Source organism: Schistocerca gregaria, chromosome 3 (genome assembly GCF_023897955.1).
Source record: "Schistocerca gregaria isolate iqSchGreg1 chromosome 3, iqSchGreg1.2, whole genome shotgun sequence".
NCBI lineage: Eukaryota > Metazoa > Arthropoda > Insecta > Orthoptera > Acrididae > Schistocerca > Schistocerca gregaria.
The window spans coordinates 352,798,343-352,819,796 of record NC_064922.1 but is presented as its reverse complement, the minus strand read 5'-3'; the positions used below and the strand labels follow the sequence as shown (position 1 = coordinate 352,819,796).

The window sequence follows — 21,454 nt, the reverse complement described above, 5'->3', positions numbered from 1 at the left end:
CCTCCCGCATGCCCACTATACGCCCTCGCTCAAAGTCCGTCAACTGCACATACGGTTCACGTCCACGCTGTCGCGGCATGCTACCAGTGTTAAAGACTGCGATGGAGCTCCGTATGCCACGGCAAACTGGCTGACACTGACGGCGGTGGTCCACAAATGCTGCGCAGCTAGCGCCATTCGACGGCCAACACCGCGGTTCCTGGTGTGTCCGCTGTGCCGTGCGTGTGATCATTGCTTGTACAGCCCTCTCGCAGTGTCCGGAGCAAGTATGGTGGGTCTGACACACCGGTGTCAATGTGTTCTTTTTTCCATTTCCAGGAGTGTAGATTAAACGAAGGAAAATGAAGATCCAGCAGCTTTGTTGGCCTGCTCGTGTTGATTTGATCACTTCAGGCATCGCTTTGGCGTTCACTACGTTAAAATGACGAAATAGGCAGCTGTGTCACACGAAGTTGGATACGAGGAAGTTAAACAGAGGTTTGAAGAAATTGTGATCGAAAAATGCTATACTTAAAAGCTGGTTTTCAGCCTTGATGAAACGAGCTTAGTTTGGACACGAATGCATAGTCGTACATTCATTTGTATTGAAAAGAAAACAGCATCTGGGTGGAAGGCTGCAGCCTTCTTTTCGGAGGAAATGTTGCTGGGGATTGTAAATTAAAACCGCTTGCTATCTGTAACTCTCAAAATCCTAGGACACTAAAGGATTGCGACAAGAGTAGGCTGAGATGTCATTTTAGATAGAATAATGATTTCGGTGTATTATTGTGTCTTTGAATGTTTTATTTTTACGTGTATAAATGTTGCATTAAAATGCGTTTCATTACGATGACGCTTCTTACTTTTGGTAAAAATACAAAGGTACTCTACTAGTTTGAACTTCATTTGTTAGTAAACGAGAACCTAAGTTCATATTTTACGTATAAAATGACTATCGATGCCCTCGAATTCGGTATGCGCGATAATTTGTTGGAACGGACCTGTCGCGTATAACAAGGTTTACATGTAGTAGGAGGGTTGTCCAGAAAGTAAGTTCCGATCGATGGCGAAATGGGAACCACAGAGAAAATCAGAAACGTTTTATTTGCAGCAGTTAAATACATCTTCCATCTACTTCTCTAAATAGTCGCCGCTCGAACTTCGAGTTTTGTCGTAGTGTTGTATCAACTTTCCAATATCCTCGTCATAGAAAGCAGCCGCCTGTGCTTTCAGCCAGTTATCTGCGCTGGTCTGCAGCTCGTTGTCTGTGGAAATATTTTGTCTTCGTAGCCAGCGGTTCTTGTGAGCAGAGATGAGACTCAGGGGGAGCCAATTACGGACTGTATTTTGGGTGATCAAACACTTCTCATTGGCAAAGCTGCAAGAGCATCTTGATTGCCCCTGCAGTGTGCGGCCGAAAATTGGCTTGAAGAAGGAACTGCTCGACATTTGTGTTATGTGGGCTGCATGACACAGGCGAAATCTCTAACCGGGCTCTCATACTTGGTGGGAGACGCTATTCCCAATGGATCTTTATGTGCTCACTGTCCACTCAAAACTGAAAAGAGCGACGCGACGCGATCCACGGGCATACTAGAGAAACTGCCCAACACATCTGTGCAAAGCTTTACCGAATTTTCCAAGTGGTTTCCATTTCACGACCGATCGCAACTTACCTTCTGGACAATCCTCGTATAATGGGAGGTATTTTAGTGTGTTAGTTAATAGCTTAGGACGCTCGTAAATGGATAGTGAAAGTCACAACTGGGCACAAGATTGTTAATCCGTTAATTAATGAAGTTAATTTTCCGAGTAGTAGACTGACTTTTAAGTTAATTAAAAAAGAGTTAATGGTCATTTCAACTTATGTTGACCTTATTTTAATCCGTTAATCGTTAGTTAGGTATCTACTATTTATGAGAAAAATGATGCTGCGCCGCCGCGACAATCATGTTCCAATAAGTTTGGGTCATGTATGTGTGTGATTATAGCAGGATGCTCGCGACCCATGTAAACAATGGAGTGCGAGCGAGAATAACTGGATGTTGGCTGTTTATTGTTGTTTGTTTATTCAGCTCGTGTTAAGTATTACTTTTAGTTGTTGATTGACTGCAGAAATTAAATCATGGAATTGGGTTCTAGCTCCACCTCTGATAAAAATCAGTGGCCACGTTTAAGTGTTTACGTTAATTTTGTATCGAAATCGGGAGAAAAAGATACTTTTCGATTGCAGGCTGTCCTTGTCCAACCCGGAACTACAGATAATGAAATACAAGGTTTGAAGCAAGAATGAAGGCGTGATTCAGTCGAAGAAAGTCAAAAAGAAAAGTCAATCTTGGGCATTCAGTTATCGACAGCGGAACAATTATCAGAAGCCAGTTAAAGGGGGGAGGACGTCACACGGGACGACTTGGAGCAGGAGAGGCACCAGAGGACATTTTAATATCCACTGTCTGTACTTCAACGAACAAATTCATAAAACTTTGTCAAAACGGCCAGAAAAGATTCAGGATTTACACTCATAGCAGTGGAAGTTCAAAAATATAAGAAAATACTTTTTTTAAATTTGAAATTTGACCTTTCTTTACTTACCATTGACTGCTTTGTTGCTGTAAGCACACTTTCCTTCATAAATAAGGGAGATTCTTCGATGAATTTTGCACAACATATAAACCATAACTCTAGAATTTTCCAAATCTATTGAAAATTGTGGTAAAAATTGAGATAATGAACGATAAAATTTGAGTTTTTTCTAAACATGAAGTTTAAAATGTAACAGCACGATAATTTTTTCCTATGTTAAATAATTTCTTGGGTTTCAGACATTTGTAAGTATGGTTTGTATTCTGCGCAAAATTCATCGAAGAATCTCTCTTACTTATGAAGAAACGTGTACCTACAGCAACAAACGCAGCCAATAGTAAGTGAAAAATGATGAAGTTTCACATGTAAAACAAAATTAATTTTGTTATGTTTTTGTACTTCCACTGCTAAGAGTGAGAATTCTGAATCCTTCCTGGTCTTGCTGACAGAGTTTTATGATTTTATTCGTAAAAGTATAGACAGTGGGAATTAAAAAGTTCTGTGATGTCAGTCCTGCTCAACGACGACCCGTTTGACGTCCTACCCCCTTAAAAGAATATGTATGGTTTACTATTACGAGTTATCGAGTAACAATTAACCTTAACGTCCGATAAAAGTCTTGTAAAGTAACGCTTAATGAATTTTTGGTATCGGATTAACGATTAGCCAAGTTATATTTTTGGTTAGCGTTTCCCAGCCATGGTAGGAGTCATGAGTATGGAAGCTGCGCGTGGTTCGTCCCATAATTATTGTTTTAGCTGTGCTTATTGTGTGGAGCGGTCGTATCGTGTGTCAAACACATACGGGCATTGTTATTTAAAGAACCTCATTACAGTTGCAGAAAAAGGCGTCGGAAACAGTGCGCTCTGGTTACCGTACGTGCAGGTAGCTCTCGTTTCAACTTTTCCGCCACATTCGGAAGTCCGGCCGGGCGCGGGGCCTTAATTAAGGATGCGGCTGGCGCCTCCGAATTTTAGCGCGAACGCAGGCCGCCGTCGAGAGCGCGTTAATTCCGGGTAGAGGCGGCGCGGGGGTCCGGCGGAGAGGTTCGCCGCTGCCTACTCGTCTGTCGGTCGGTCGGTCGGTCGGTCGGTCGGTGGGACGGTCTGGCGCTGAGTCGGCATGTCGCTACGGAGGGCGCCACTCGGTGTTATCCGAAATTTGGAAACTAATAACTGACGCAGCGTAATCTGCTTTGCCCGTAATGGGAAAATCAACAATGGCGCGCGCGCCCACCGGTGGCTTGCTGATGGGGTTTGGGCTCCGCTGTAAATGTGACGCTAATGCGGCCCGAATACCGGCGCCTCACTCTGTAAAGCCGAATTCCCGCTGTCAGAATTGGCTCGGCTGTTTCGTATTAAATGTTTTGTGACGCCGCCGGTGCCAGATCTGCGATTCGCGGTAAGCCGCCGTTCCTGGATTGTAAAAGCGGTGCTCCGCAATCACTGGCCGATACCCTTCGGGCCTCGAGCACGCGCGCCGTGCACACGTAAACAAAAGAGGAAATCTGCGGCCGACATTGATTTCTAACTGCTGTGGCCGGCCGAAGGTTTTTTGAGTTTTGGAAACAGGAGCGGAAAGAAGTGATTGAATTATTCTGTTTGGGTTTGTTTCGCGTATGTATGACTCCTGCAAAGTGTTGCTTCTATTGTGTGTTTGCTGACGTTGAAATCGCACCACCGACGAGGTAGATACACTACTGGACATTAAAATTGTTACACCACGAAGATGACGTGCTACAGACGCGGAATTTAACCGACAGAAAGAAGATGCTGCGATATGCAAATGATTAGCTTTTCAGAGCATTCACACAAGGTTGGCGCCGGTGACGACACCTACAACGTGCGGAAATGAGGAACGTTTCCAACCGATCTCTCATACACAAACAGCAGTTGACCAGCGTAGTCTGGTGAAACGTTGTTGTGATGCCTCGTGTAAGGAGGAGAAATGCGAACCATCACGTTTCCGACTTTGATAAAGGTCGGATTGTAGCCTATCGCGATTGCGGTTTATCGTATCGTGACATTTCTGCTCGCGTTGGTCGGGATCCAGTGACTGTTAGCAGAATACGGAATCGGTGGGTTCAGGAGGGTAATACGGAACGCCGTGCTGGATCACAACGGCCTTGTGTCACTAGCAGTCGAGACGAGAGGCATCTCATCCGCATGGCTGTAACGCATCGTGCAGCCACGTCTCGATCCCTGAGTCAACAGATGGGGACGTTTGCAAGAAAATAACCACCTGCACGAACAGTTCGACGACGTTTGCACCAGCATGGAATATCAGCACGGATACAATGGCTGCGGTTACCCTTCACGCTTCATAACAGACAGGAGCGCCTTCCATGATGTGCTCGACGACGAACCTGGGTGCACGAATGGCTAAACGTCATTTTTTCGGATGAATCCAGGTTATATAACAGAATCAAGAGGGTCACATCCGTGTTTCGCGACATCGCGGTGAACGCACATTGGAAGCATGTATTCGTGCACCCGGCGTGATGGTATGGGGTGCCAATGGTTACTCGTCTCGGTCACCTCTTGTTCGCATTGACGGCACTTTGAACACTAGACGATACATTTCAGATGTGTTACGACCCGTGGTTCTATCCTTCATTCGATCTCTGCGAAAAACTACATTTCAGCATGACAATGCACGACCGCATGTTGCAGGTCCTGTACGGGCCTTTCTGGATACAGGGGATGTTCGACTTCTGCCCTGGCCAGCACATTCTTCAGATCTCTCACCAATTGAAAACGTCTGGTCAATGGTGGACGAGCAACTGGCTCATCACAATACGCCAGTCGCTACTCTTGATGAACTGTGGTATCGTGTTGAAGCAGCATGGGCAGCTGTACCTGTACACGCCATCCAAGCTCTGACTCAATGCCCAGGCGTATCAAGGCCGTTATTACGGCCAGAGGTGGTTGTTCTGGGTACTGATTTCTCAGGATCTATGCACCCAAATTTCGTGAAAATGTAATCACATGTCAGTTCTAGTATAATATGTTTACCAATGAATACCCGTTTAGCACCTGCATTTCTTTTTGGTGTAGCAGTTTTAATGGCCAGTAGTGTACATACCTGACACACACACACACACACACACACACACACACACACACACACACACACACACACACACACACTCGCACACGTTTTCAAAACATTCTTCACAATGTGCGAAGATTTCGTATTGTACACTAATACATTTTAGGTTCAAATGGTTCAAATGGCTCTGAGCATTATGGGACTCAACTGCTGTGGTTATTAGTCCCCTAGAACGTAGAACTACTTAAACCTAACTAACCTAAGGACATCATACACATCCATGCCCGAGGTAGGATTCGAACCTGCGACCGTTGCAGTCGCACGGTTCCGGACTTAGCGCCTAGAACCGCGAGACCACAGCGGCCGGCTACATTTTAGGACCAAACTTATTTTTTTAGTTACAAATTTTTCTGCGGTGACTGTCAACAGCATCGATATACTTTGAGAAATGCATGATACACATGGTGCTCTTGCAAAACATTAATTTATTTCCTGCTTAGATCATGGACCACTTTCACAGTGGGAAAATATCTAGTGTGACTTCACACTGCATTCGTGCTATTTAACAAGAAAAGTACACACCATTGCTGACAATAAAATTTAAGAAAATGGTACTTGACGCCATAATAAAGGCTTAAGCTAGCAGAAAATTACTGGGTCTTGTGCCTGAGTAATGATGCTGTGCACTTACTGTTTTTATATGTTTTATTGGTTTATGCTTGCTTAAATCTGCATTATGGAGTTAAGTATCATTTTCTTACGTGTTCAAGCCAGAAATAGCGTACACTTTTTGTGATCAGATAGAGGGTACGACACATGAAGTTGTCACAATAGATATTTTTACACTGTGGAGAATCGTCCATAATTGAAACTGGTAGTGAATTAATGTACCACAGCATAGTGTGTGTCATCCACTTTTCCAATTACTTTTGTCCTTATGTATGTAACCGGACGTTGTACATACTGGATGTTAAAAAAAATGTTCCTTTTTTGAGAGGTTGTAATAAGGGCATAAACAAGGAAGAATCATATTTACACTATAAAAATGGTTGACCGTATAGATGTATGTGTGTTCCACATCTCCTTATAAACCATTGGACGGGTTTCAACCACAACTGGTCCACGTATAAGTTACTGAGTGGAAATCATCGCTGGGGCGTTTAGAAATATGTATCTATCAGAGTGGAGGATGTGAGGATGAAAAAGCAGAGAAGCCCACTACGTGCGAATACCGGTACCTCCCTCGTCAATTATTTGAGATTGAGAGCGCTTGGAGACTTGCAACAAACTTTACACACAATTTCACATCTCTACAACCTTTCTTACTGACACAGCTACTAACTTTATTAGCAACACATTTCAAAGACAGCAGCCACAAATATTTTTGAATGTGCCTATAGTAATATTTCGTTGTATAACACACAGTGTAGGAAACATGACGTCAAATACTGAGATATGTGAAAAACTGTGGCATAATGTATAACGTCTTAATTTATTACTTCTTTAATACTGTATTAACAACACATTTCGCAGACAGTATCCACATATGCGGCTGAATGTATCTAGAAAAATACGAGTATATCGTTTTACGACACGTCGCTTAGGAGATATGACGTCATAAATTGTAATATGCATGTATTTCTTTGCTTATAACTCTATTCACAGCAAATTTTGCAGAAATCAATGAGGAGAGGGACAGAGAGTGGGAGGGGAGCCTAGGAGATGGACTAACAGAAGACTGGAATAAATGCATACCCGGGCAATGCCGGGTACTCAGTTAGTATCTAATATAGATTATCTCTGAAATACATACATTATAAGTTATAATCACCTAGTCATTTTCGCTATATGTAATGTGCTAATATGTCTTTGCTATTACGAACGGCTTACAGAATATGGTACACAAATGGGGGCTGTGAAACAGCAGAGCTTGCTTTTACCTACGACACGCTCTTGCGAACCACCATTAGAGGACGTGTTCAATATGTTGTCCAGGCATTTTAACATATGATTCTGTCCGCCGTCTTAAGGAATCACAAACTCTCTGAAAATTCAACCTTGATTACGGATACTCTGATAGGTATAAATAACGCATTCCTTTCGTATTTGTATACCACTAATGGACTTGCGTATTTCAAAGATTTCAAGTATCTCCACGAAGAGAAATCTAAGGGATTAAGATAAGAGGAACGAGCTGGCCAGCGTACTGGATCTCCACAACCAATCCATTGCCCGCTGAATGTCTGTGTGACGTGTTATCGGACATTTCGGCGAAAATGGCTCAGTGCTCCATCAGACCATAACAGAAGATCATTTCTGCCCTTTACTGTCTGGAATAAAAGGATTCCACTATGTCGGTAAGTGCAAAGATGAAACTACAATGTAAGAGCTTTTCACAAACTTATTAGAACACAAACTGGCTCCATAAGAACTAATATAAGCTCTTTACTTACCCAGAACTGCAACACTAACAGATGTCAACTGCATGCTGAATACATAGAGGATAACAGAGGAATGTGTCCTCATTTGTTTACTGTATTCTGTAAGTCGTTCGTAATAGCAAAGAACTTACTGTACGAAAGATTTGTTTCACAGTACCGAAGATATGTGCTCATAGTCCTTAAGGTATGCTATTTAGAGCTGATGTTTATTGGAGGGTTTTGTTACGTTTTAGTTCACACTACCATCTCTCAAAAAATAGAATACATTTTCGAGCACCCCGTATATTCTTTGCTTATCATTGTGAACTGCGTGGCAGACTACTTTTTATTGTCCGTCTGCGATAGACAACAGTGAAGCCACAATGTTCGTTTCAAAACTAAAACCGAGCGAGGTGGCGCAGTGGTTAGCACACTGGACTCACATTTGGGAGGACGACGGTTCAATCCTGCGTCCGGCCATCCTGATTTAGGTTTTCCGTGATTTCCCTAAATCACTCCAGGCAAATGCCGGGATGGTTCCTTTGAAAGGGCACGGCCGACATCCTTCCCCGCCCTTCCCTAATCCGATGAGACCGATGACCTCGCTGTTTGGTCTCTTCCCCCAAACAACCGAATCCGGAACCAAAACCAAAACTAAAGCAATGAATTTGATTTTCAGATAGTTCCCTGAAGATACCTTGAAGCTATATGAGAGACAGACAGCAGGGTGCTGGTTGTGGGACTGATAAATCTTCCCGGAAGCATGTTCCCTCAGGAGTACCTCAGGGATGAGTTCTGTGCCGATTATTGTTCTCATTGACTTCCTGCCGATTCTCTTATCCTGTAAATATAAAATTCTATGCCTACGACTTGCACCTTTTCTTTAGTACCAGGCGTGAAGAAATTAATACTGCCACCATAAAGCTGAATGATGATTTTCCAGCAAAGGTAGGATGGGTCCAAAATATAGGACTTAAAGTAAATTCGAAGATGTTACAAATAATTTTTGTATAATATCAAAAATTAATTGGAAACGAGTTTCGTGAATAATTTCTCAATAGTATTCAAGTGCCTTATCGAAAAACGACAAAGCACTAGGCTGTAGCCGGCTGGAGTGGCCGAGCGGTTCTAGGTGCTTCAGTCGGGAACCGCATGACCGCTACGGTCGCAGGTTCGAATCCTGCCTCGGGCATGGATGTGTATGATGTCTTTAGGTTAGTTAGGTTTAAGTAGTTCTAAGTTCTAGGGGACTGGTGACCTCAAAAGTTAAGTCCCATAGTGCTCAGAGTCATTTGAACTAGCCTGTAACTTTGGATGGATAACACCGACGGGCAGAAGTACCTTAGCCACATGCTTCCACTTCCGCTTGCCTCTTTGCCCTGCAGTACTCGCGGAAAATAGTCCCCTAAGATGTGAAACATGTACTTGCGGGGTATCTGTTCCACCACTGCGACGTAATCGAACACGCCACGAGCGGCGTAAACAGTAGACGGTTAGAACTAACCATGAACATTTGTATGCGCTACATTTGCAACATCGATCTATACGACCATGTCAGCACTTCATCCGTCCTTGAAGTACGATGGTTGCATCCACACATGTTACGTAAGTACCATACCCAATGTGTGCTTTATCGGCTCCTCAGAGTGCACGCACATCAATACTTCACATAAAAAATAAAGAAAGTATCAGCGCATCGTAATTTAGATCATACCTGCCCAGTACCACAGCTGCGCTCTTCCATAAAACAAGAAATTCTCGAACTCCGTCTGCCTCTCGAATAAACTGTGCTACATTCTGTTCACATTTAAAAGCCCTATTGCATTTAAGATATGAAACACTTATGTTTGCAACCGTCTGACTTACTTAAAAATGTAACAAGGTTCTGTGCGTCTAAAAGTAAAACATATTTGTGGAGACGACGACCGATCGAGTGTAACAAAAATTGTGATCCATCCGAAGAGCCGACACGTTTCCATTCATCAACGGTCGAACTCCGATGATCCCGTGCCCATAGCAGTCGTAATTGACGGAGTGTTGGGCCCACATATGAACACGTAGGGGTGCTCTGATGGGGAATCTATCCTACTTTACAGAGCAGACAAGCTTCCGAACTCCACGTTCTGTGAAGAGAAGTGGACGTCCGACCATTTAGTGCCCAGTCGTTTCACTGTCATATCTCCTTTCGGAGATGCTAACGACAGTAGTACGTGAACATCCGACCAGCTACACCGTTTTCTAGATGATCGTTCACAAGCTTTGCGTAACAATAATCTGCTCTTTTTCAAAGTCGCTTATTTGATTGCTGTTTCCCATTTGCAGCTTTGTGAAGGTAATCCACCTTCCGTGTCTGCTCCGCTCATATACTTCTGTTACCTCGTCACCTGTCCGCAAACCCACCAGCCTGCATCCAACGTCGCGATGGGCAGTGATCATAATGTTTTGGCTTATCACAGCACACGGTGCAGCGACGCCCTCAAATGGGAACTTTTTTATCGCCCCTTATAATCGCTGCTATTTTTTACTATATCAACTACAGCTTTACACGAAATACATTACACTTACGTGTATATGTTGTCTCCCATATTAAACGCTTCTTTTTTGTAATAATTGTATCGTGGTGAACATTGTGTAATATATATAGAACGCAGGGATAAATGATAAATAAATAATTTTCGTTGTCACCATTCCAATCACGAATGGAGAGCGAGGAGTGACTGCTTGTTCGGTCTCTGTTTTCCTGATCTTACCAGCAGCGTGTTTACGGGATAAACACAGAGGAAACTCTTAGTTTATGTTCTGAAAGGCGGTTCTGGAAGATTTATTATAACGATTTCTCAAAATGTACGGTGTTTTTCTTCGAAAATTCTGCCACTTGCGATTTTTCAACATTTTGTCAAATTCTCTCAAATTGAACAAGTGTATGGCCATTCGTTCCCCTTCTCTTTGAATTAAGTCTTAAATCAGCTTTACCATACTCTTTCGGCAGAACGTATTCCCCATCACCCCATCAGAGAGTTGAGACAACATTGCTACATTTATAGCTAACCTAACTAACATATGGCTCATTTCGTTTTTCGTTAACGCATCAAGAATCCAATACTGATTTTCAGTGTTTGCAACTTGTGAACACCCTTTCACATGGTCCTTTGCAATTACTTAATTCATCAATATACGAGATCGTATGGAGATAGGAGTAGTAACTGCTCTCGAAAGAACAGATACCATTGATGACCTTCTCTAGAATAAATGATAATTAATTGAAACTCTCAGCTGGGTCTCACGGGAAGCGTGCAAGGGATAAGTCCCTGCAGTTGCGCTATTCATCTGTGGCCTCGGTGGCTCAGGTGGGTAGAGCGTCTGCCATGTAAGCAGGAGATCGCGGGTTCGAGTCCCGGTCGGGGCACACATTTTCAGCTGTCCCCATCGAGGTACATCAACAGCGCCTGTCGGCAGCTGAGGGTTTCAATTGATTATCATTTACTTCATCGAACTTTGTGCAAGTTCCTTCACAGTTCTTAAAGAAAGATTTTGCAAAACTTCTTACTGATATGTTTAACTACATTGAACATTATTGCGAATAGATTTAAGTTGTAGAAGTAGTACCGAAGTTGAATAAAAGAAAACCTCTTCTGTTTCAAACGCCGTGCATTTTGTGGGGAGACTCAGTTTCATTTACCCTAAAAATTTCTAATACTTCTCACTTATCACTTTCTCCGCGTTTCAAAAGCACTGCTACACGACAACTGTGTGCTGAATTGGGTAACAGCTTCACTTACTGAAAAGTTCTTTATGTTATTGCATGAACGTTTCGGGTTTTACATTGAAGCTATTCGCTAGTGAAATCTGAAAATTGTGCTGTGATGAAGCCAAGTCAAATGACTGTTTCTTGTTCATTTGACATTCCTTCACCATAGCACAATTTTCAGATTCTACTATAAAGTGGCTTCATTGTCAAAGCCGAAACCAGTCATGCAGTAAAATAAATAACTTTTCAGCAAGAGGAGCGATTGATCATCAAATCATTGGACTGCAGTCACTGACGTACTATTTTCTGCAATCAGGACAATACAGTTTTTATTCGGGAAGCGAGGTTCGCAGCTTCATTACATTCACTTTTGTAATTGGCCCATAGGATTAATAAAAATATTTACCGGCTTTTTGCAGGCCAAATAGTTTTTGGTGAACCATTAGAGAACTCTGTTTACAAGACAAACCACGCAAGGCAGTGTTCTGTTTGTTGTGTTGCGTTTAGACTATTTGGTGGAGCTTTCTATGATGTAACCGTCCTCGGACCTTCATAACGCAATTACTCTTAGAGGAGTACTTAGATCATTAGTTACATTTGAAATGCAGGATGCGCTCCCTGTGCTGCTCCTCTGGAAGGAGCAAAGAAAATTTTCAGGTGTTACATATTAGACAATTCGACAGAACATTACTGGGGTGATGCCTCTGCTCGTATGGTACCAGTGTTGGGATACAGGAAGACGCCGTAGGTTATATTCAGTCAACAATTAGCAAAAAATGATATTTATTGTGAAGAAATAATCAACTGTGAAATGTCCAGCACAATTAGGCATTTGAAATTATTCAAGTGCTCTAAAATACACTCCTGGAAATTGAAATAATAACACCGTGAATTCATTGTCCCAGGAAAGGGAAACTTTATTGACACATTCCTGGGGTCAGATACATCACATAATCACACTGACAGAACCACAGGCACGTAGACACAGGCAACAGAGCATGCACAATGTCGGCACTAGTACAGTGTATATCCACCTTTCGCAGCAATGCAGGCTGCTATTCTCCCATGAAGACGATCGTAGAGATGCTGGATGTAGTCCTGTGGAACGGCTTGCCATGCCATTTCCACCTGGCGCCTCAGTTGGACCAGCGTTCGTGCTGGACATGCAGACCGCGTGAGACGACGCTTCATCCAGTCCCAAACATGCTCAATGGGGGACAGATCCGGAGATCTTGCTGGCCAGGGTAGTTGACTTGCACCTTCTAGAGCACGTTGGGTGGCACGGGATACATGCGGACGTGCATTGTCCTGTTGGAACAGCAAGTTCCCTTGCCGGTCTAGGAATGGTAGAACGATGGGTTCGATGACGGTTTGGATGTACCGTGCACTATTCAGTGTCCCCTCGACGATCACCAGAGGTGTACGGCCAGTGTAGGAGGTCGCTCCCCACACCATGATGCCGGGTGTTGGCCCTGTGTGCCTCGGTCGTATGCAGTCCTGATTGTGGCGCTCACCTGCACGGCGCCAAACACGCATACGACCATCATTGGCACCAAGGCAGAAGCGACTCTCATCGCTGAAGACGACACGTCTCCATTCGTCCCTCCATTCACGCCTGTTGCGACACCACTGGAGGCGGGCTGCACGATGTTGGGACGTGAGCGGAAGACGGCCTAACGATGTGCGGGACCGTAGCCCAGCTTCATGGAGACGGTTGCGAATGGTCCTCGCCGATACCCCAGGAGCAACAGTGTCCCTAATTTGCTGGGAAGTGGCGGTGCGGTCCCCTACGGCACTGCGTAGGATCCTACGGTCTTGGCGTGCATCCGTGCGTCGCTGCGGTCTGGTCCCAGGTCGACGGGCACGTGCACCTTCCGCCGACCACTGACGACAACATCGATGTACTGTGGAGAACTCACGCCCCACGTGCTGAGTAATTCGGCGGTACGTCCACCCGGCCTCCCGCATGCCCACTATACGCACTCGCTCAATGTCCGTCAACTGCACATACGGTTCACGACCGCGCTGTCGCGGCATGCTACCAGTGTTAAAGACTGCGATGGAGCTCCGTATGCCACGGCAAACTGGCTGACACTGACGGCGGCGGTGCACAAATGCTGCGCAGCTAGCGCCATTCGACGGCCAACACCGCGGTTCCTGGTGTGTCTGCTGTGCCGTGCGTGTGATCATTGCTTGTACAGCCCTCTCGCAGTGTCCGGAGCAAGTATGGTGGGTCTGACACACCGGTGTCAATGTGTTCTTTTTTCCATTTCCAGGAGTGTATTAATGTCATTTCACTATGCCTCTGAGTGATCCCTGCGTAGAGTCCAGAGATGGCCTACGATGCCTCCAGAGCCTAAGTCTCGGAGACTACAGACAACTACAGAAGCTTGTAGACTCGGCGGTAACTCGAGGCTGTACACGACTCGCGGCAGTGAAGAGAACTGTCCATCTTAGCCCAGTGCTCCGGTATTTAACGAGGCATCGGCCAAACACTGTCCACACACATGATACCTATGGGCCGTCCCTGGCGGACCTCGGTATGATTCGCACTGCCAAGCTGTACAGTGCTAAGGTTGTTGCGAGCGCTGCTTATCTATTGTGCTGCAGTACTCTCAGGAGTCGTGAGTACTGTCTCCACAATTAGTATGGTGAAGATTAGGTAAGGTTGCAAATATTCTGTAAAGCCCACCAGCTGCATTGCTTCTTATGAAATAATTGGTCGTTGTCCAGCTCGTATAAACCAGCCAGCAGCTCGCTAGTTCGCGAGACACGTATGTGAGAGAAATTAAAACATACCCTTTGGTTCGCTTCACCGGTCAGAGTTCTCCCAAATCGTATCGGCAAATGACAGGGTGGATCGCGGATCGGCTCTTACCCATCCTTAGCGGTCCCTGTGACATGCCATACAAAAGATGAAAAAGCAGAAGATAGTCGTTCACTGCAGGTGCTTCAGTTTGTACTGGCATGGGTCAGTAATGCTCCTGAGGTCTCCCAGCCGATGACTGCATAGGTACGCATTGGTTCCCAGCTCATATAAGGAAAGTGAGCTATGGTCGTTGCCTTATGGTTGAACTGTGTATTCGTGGTAGTACCAAAATCAGCCCCCACGGCAAGGACGGAAAACTGTGTGCGGTGTATTGAAATCAGGGTAGATTGTATTTTAGTAAATGGACGTTGATGCGTTAATGACATTAGCACAACGCTTATGCTTTTATCCGTCGCTGAAATGTAATTACTTTACACACACTGTAATACGGTGTCACTTGCTAATGAAATATTCGCAGATAAATGTAATGAGACGTGTCATAAATGTATTAATACACTAATTGTGGGCCGGAGTTGTTGGGGAGTAGGACAGGTATGTTAAATAATCCATATTCAGGTTTCTTTCTTCATGTCGGGAGCAAACATTAGGTTAACTGCAACAATAAAAAAAAGTATTAACTACAAATTCTATAACTCAAGACAGAAAATATGTAAAAAATTACTTTTCAGACAACGGTAAGTATTTAAAAAATTAAATAGTTTACGCAGACTTAGGTTAAATTGCACGTTAAAAATTCAGCAGAAAGAATTATGGACAAAAAATTAGATGAAATCTTGATCATGGTGAGTATCACAGGCGATGCTAATTTTGCTGATTAATGAAAACCACCTCATTATTGTAACTTTTTATAGAACTAGGGTCGCAGAATGAAACACGTCGGAACTTGACATTTTAAATTCAATCTTCCAGGTTAACTGTTAATAGTTTTACTACATTCCGTGCAACAGACGTATTTCAGAAGTACTTCTATTGTCAAGTTCATCAGTGAATATCACAGTTCGTAAATTTCATTCATTTTTGCCATGTATGTAAATGGAGTTAATTGTACCTGTATACCTACGTCTTGCTGAGCGAGACGTACGTACTGCATCACCGATGAATCCTTTTGTCAACTGTCGCTGATTTTATGATGGTAAAATAAAGTTACACCTTAATCTGACAGCTAGTTGACGGTTCTCTATGATCCAATACGTTCAGAAAGTGGTTATAGCTAGTCAGCGGTGTTGTTTGAGTTACAATGTAGATGTCTGTGTAATCTTTGGCTTTTTATTTTTTTTATCCCTTGTCATGTTCCAGAATACCAAATAAATTTCCTAGGAAATATTTATATTTGATGACGGTCTGTTCGTTGAATATGTCTTGCGGATAATTTTTCATGTGTATATAAATATCCAGTTCTTCCAGTAAGTTCGTGTCCTTCGGTTATTATGTATAATATATGAAGTGTAGTTCCTATTTTATCGACTTCATGCTTTTGGTTTCTTATATGTGTGAAGAAACTCGATTGAATACTGTCACTATTGCTAGTATGTTATCCAAATCAGATGTTAAAATTTCTTCCTATTTGCCCAACGTAAAATTTGTTATACAGCGAAAAAAGCTATTCCAGGCATGTATAAAATTACATGTGATAACTGTAACAAATTTTACGTTGGACAAACAGTATGATATTTTAACACCAGATTTAGAGAACATACTAGAATAGTGATAGTGATTAGTCGAGTCTGTTCATACGCTTAAAAAACAAAAACTATGACGTCTACAAAATGGAAACTGTACTTCAGATCCTAAACGTAATACCAGGACTTGTCATGAACATACAAGAAGAACTGGAAATTTTTATACACATGAAAAATTATCCAATAGACCGTCTTCAAACATAAATATTTGCTAGGAAGTGTTATTGATGTTCTGGAAAATGACAACGCACATAAAATAAAAAGCCAAAGACCACACAGTATTAATGAGCCGTTCTACGGCTCGCGTTGGTGCTGTTTGTAGGTCCGCTCTCCGTTGGAGGCCAGACCGTATTCTCTACTTGGCATGGTTGCGGTTGTTTGTCTTCTTCTCCTGTTGACTGGCGCCACTCAGTTTCGCAAGCGTTGCCTGTCCGCTAGTGGCAGCAGTGGCGGTTATCGATATGTAGTCACTGTTTTCCTATCTTTGGGGCGACGTCGTTGTTTTGTCAGGTCGTGTGAGTGGCGAGTTCGGTTGCAGACTGAGGAGCAGCCAGGTCCAAGCAGTGCGAGAACACGCAGGGACCGCTGGCGGTAAGCATGAACTGCCGGATGGAGGGGCTGTGGTCACGAGGGTGCACGACCTCGTCGTAAACCGGATCCAGCAAGCTTTAAGATGAGTGCGTTTCAATGCAAGTTGAGAAGCCTTCGCCATTGTTACATCTCGTGATTCTTCAGTGACTTGTATTCGTGCCGCAGTCGTAGTGTCGCCGAGGTGAAGAGCAGCTATTGGAGTGCTTGGGGAAGGCGGATCTGATTGGCTTTCCTCGACTTCTTATTACTATTTACTGCGTTCAACTTGTTACAATTTGTTAAGTTCAACCACCGGTAAATTTTCTTGCCTGGTGGCCGCTAACGCCCCAGTTACCTGCCCTGGGGGTTAGTGTATGTAACGGTAGTGTACATTTCCTCGCCTTGCCGCTGCTATCCGGTAAGGCATGTAGTTGTGAGAGCTTCCTTGATTGTAGGCCGTTTGGTGATTACTCTGGTGGTATTGATTCCTTTCTCGTTCTGGGGGCTCTAAACACAGTATTCTGGACGTAGTGCTGACTACCGGTTCCGGCTTTGGCGTATCGTTCTATCGTTGCATTTGGTTTATCGGACGTCATGTAGTATCAGCACGATTATCATTAGTCATTCGTTAGACTACCACTAATCTTAGTTACCATCTTATGAAGTGAATGGAACTCTTGACTGCCTATATCATCGCTCGCGGAAGTGTTTATTGCCGGACCTTCTCAGGGGTCGATTCCTGGAGCATCGTCTGGATCAGTTGCTTGTTTTTTAAAATTAACTTTTGCTACTGTATTAGCTGTTTTACAGCAGGTTTCAATTTTTTTCATATTATTGCCGTTCCTGGCGTGTAAGACCTTCAGCCGTGATTGCGGTCATTTGTCTTAAAGTTCTAATTTGGTATTTGTATTTTAGCAGTAAGCCTTAAAGCCTTACTTACTTGCCATTCCTGGCGTCTGATGCCTTGTGCTGTGTTTGTGGCGACTTACCTTAATATTTCAATACCTGTAAGTTGTAAATTGCAGCGAGTTCTTAAACAATTCTGTTTTTTCCCCATTCTTGGCATGTAAGTCCTTCATCCCTAATTGCGATCGCTTGCCTTAAAATTCTAATTTTGTATTCGTTTTTACGCTGTAAGCCTTAAAACCTCATTTACTGCCATTCCTGGCGTATAAGGCATTCTGCCCAGATCACAGTAGCTTGCTTTTAAATCATTATCTGTTGTATCTGTATTTAATGGTGATTTGCTAAATTACAACTCACTGAAGACACTATTATTTACACTGTTGTTTATTCCTTCATTAATAACGTGTGATATTTTTTATTTATTGTTGAGTCTGGAATTACTGGTTTAAAATAAATTGTAATTGTAAAAGGGAACCAATAGTAACTGATTACTGCCCCGACCACAATCGTAACCGAATCCTGCCTTCCCTTGACTACCACCAAGCTTCAATTACATTATCTGCAACTCAAATATCAGCGCTGGTTACCTACAACCAATTTGTAAACGTACGGGATCATCGGGAGCTGTCAAATAGCTGTTATATTATTGCTTAACTTTATTTTACCATCATAAAATCAGCTTCAGTTGACAACAACATTAATCAATCATGCAGTGTGTATACTTCGCCCAGCGGTACGTTGACATGCATGTAGAATTTACTCCATATACAAACATAAAAAAGTGGAATTTACCAACGTTGACGTTCGCAGATAGTAAATTTTCAGTTGGATACACTTAAATAACACTCACAAAATGTTCAAATTATTAGTTGAATTTATTAAACTAAAAAAACTCAAACATCTGAGCAAGGAAATATGACAACAGGCGTGCTTTTAAATCTTTGGAGTTACATAACGTAAGTCGCAGATATAATGATTAAATTACAATCTCAACAGCAGGTGTACTTGACAGTGCCAACACTGACGAAGTAACCCTAATGGAGGAAATATAATAAAACTACTAGCAATTCTAACTTGGAAGATTTAATTTAAAATGAAAACCAGATCAGCTGTATTATTATGCATTTATTGTGTTACGACCGGCTTCGTCCTTAGAACATCTTCAGGTTGCCGAGGTGTGTTGAGGTAATGATTTATATGATCTTTATGTTTTATGTAATTGTAAAAACCAAAGCCAGGAATAATGATCGCAAATATTTCGCCAGACGGTCGGCAGAATATTGCGATCAGTTTCAGACCATTTTCAACTCGGCCCCTGAAGCTGCCTTTCGCACACGTACCACTCCGGCCCTCTCTGCAATAATCCGGACGCTACATTACATTTATATAAGGAAAACACGGTACCAACCACGGCATTCAGCGATTTCAACTCCTGATGCAGATGGCGGAAATAGCTGTCGAAAGTTCGGTTGTTTTATTCCAAATTACGCGGCTTGTAAACCGAGAAGATTTTATTGAAACAGTCATACATCTTTATTAACTTGCTTAAATTATTATACAGCAACATATTTCACGGTATAATTGCATCATCAGCCAAAAAGCATATCATAACTCATACTAACACAGAAAGCAATTAACTTACGATGTATGTGTGTTGATGTTAAATTTTTCATACTGCCATTTTTTGCCTGATGTCGAGGTTCTGCCTCGAATGAATGCGCATTAGTAACAATTCAAGCAAGTTCTACTATTTGTGAATGGTTGCGATCCCTGATAGAAACTTTTTATAACATTTCAAGATTATTAATGGAGGTCTCGCTTTCCGGTATGTAAGTTCCGTCTGACTGAAACAATTACGCGTATGTAATTGGACCCACGTTTTCATTATACGTGTCTGGATTACATGGTGATACAGTGTATAGTGGAACTAAATGGTGCACCACAAAAAGATTACGAAGTTGGTCGTACTACTGCTTTTCTCTATCGCTCACCACAAGGAAATTCGTATGGAAAGTGTCCACCCAGACTGCTCTTCGGGGAAAGGACCGCCGTCAGAAATAAGTGCCAAAAATTTCATTCGTGTTAGGTTTGCCGTAAAACATTGTAAGTGAGCGTGCAAATTTACCCTCTTCATACGCACCCCTTGAAATGTAGCCGCTAAAGATCTGGAGTCATTTCCTCAAATTCAGCGCAACCTCACGGTCTCACGGTCTCTTTCTTGCTAGTTGTTGTAGACATACCTTAGATAAATTATACAAGTAACAAAAGATACGGCCCTATATTCAAGACACACGGAAGAAGAAAATGTGTTGCATGGGCATGAAATCGGGAAGACTGTTTTTCGGTATTAGGATTGAATTCTACAACTCATGGTAGTACATTAATCGTGGCAGACACACAATAAAAGAACTGTGACTGAAATAAGTTCCTAACTAGAACTTACTAAAATATCATACGAAAGTATGGTGCTCAACATGCCCACCGTTGGCGCTGGAACATGTATCAAACCGCCACCACTTTGAATCTCGGACGCTCTGGTTTATGCCTGGAGTATTGCTTATGGTCTCACGCCCTCCACAATGTAATCTCTGAATCTTTGAATCTTGTAGCGGGTTTCGATACGTAAGAGCTCTCAAATCTCCAAGAACTGGTAGTGAAGTGGGTTTAGGTCCAGAGAACGTAGAGGTGAAGGAAATGGTCCAACTTTTCTCCAACCATCTGTAGCAGAAGCTCTTGTTTTGAAATGAACAGTTTCGTGAAATACATTAAGTCTTTGTTCCCGAAAACATTTAAGGCAAATGCCAAGATGTTTACCAGTCTCTATTGAACTCGTCGTAGGCGGGAAGTTAAATCCGTATTTGCTGCTTCCTTCTATGGCTTAGGGAAGTTCAAATGGTTCAAATGACTCTGAGCACTATGGGACTTCACTTCTGAGGTCATCAGTCGCCTAGAACTTAGAACTACTTAAACCTAACTAGCCTAAGGACATGACACACATCCATGACCGAGGTAGGATTCGAACCTGCCACCGTAGCGGTCGCACGGTTCCAGACTGTAGTGCCTAGAACCGCTCGGCCACACTGGGCGGTGGCTTAGGGAATTGCGTCATGTTATTCCAACTGGCTTTCCTGCAATTCAAGGGAACCAAAACAATCATGATATTGCCAAGCAGTAGTTTTCTCTGTTTTTCGAGTTCCATATCTCAATCGGTAAAAACGGAACCCTTAAAGGATCACTGCGTTGTTCGTGTGTCCGTCTGTCCGTATGTTAAGACCCCTATTTCTCAGAAGCGGGTTAAAATATTAACGTCAAATAGCAGGATCTACAGTCCCTTCGCGATGTAAAAATATGTAAGCTTCTTGATTAATGCAGTCAAAAGATACGGTTGCTTACGTCACATATTTTGATATTTACAGATTCACTTATTAGATCCTGTAGATGAACTATTTATGTACGTGACAGAATCTTCAGAGCGCGTATGGTGCTCGCACTTGTCCAGTTTTATCTGCAGGAGCGCTTCAGATCTATTTAACTGTGGCTGCTCTTATTCCAACTTAGTCAACTGGATTAAATTTAGTTTGTTCTTATAATGAGGACTCCGGATTTTACCCGAACAAGTCATTGTTATTCAACAATTGCTAGCCAATAGCAGTGCAACAACACAAAGGCAGCACACACAAAAAAAGAA

General features: G+C 42.9%; 1 protein-coding gene and 1 non-coding gene across 2 annotated transcripts in view; both read left to right on the top strand.

Annotated features, from left to right (window-relative positions):
• Positions 1–21,454, top strand: part of LOC126355371 (uncharacterized) — a 1,038,787-nt gene that overhangs the window by 924,282 nt on the left and 93,051 nt on the right. The window lies entirely within an intron of this gene.
• On the top strand, positions 11,366–11,439 carry Trnat-ugu (transfer RNA threonine (anticodon UGU)). Its single transcript has one exon. It is a non-coding gene; the product is annotated as a tRNA-Thr (tRNA).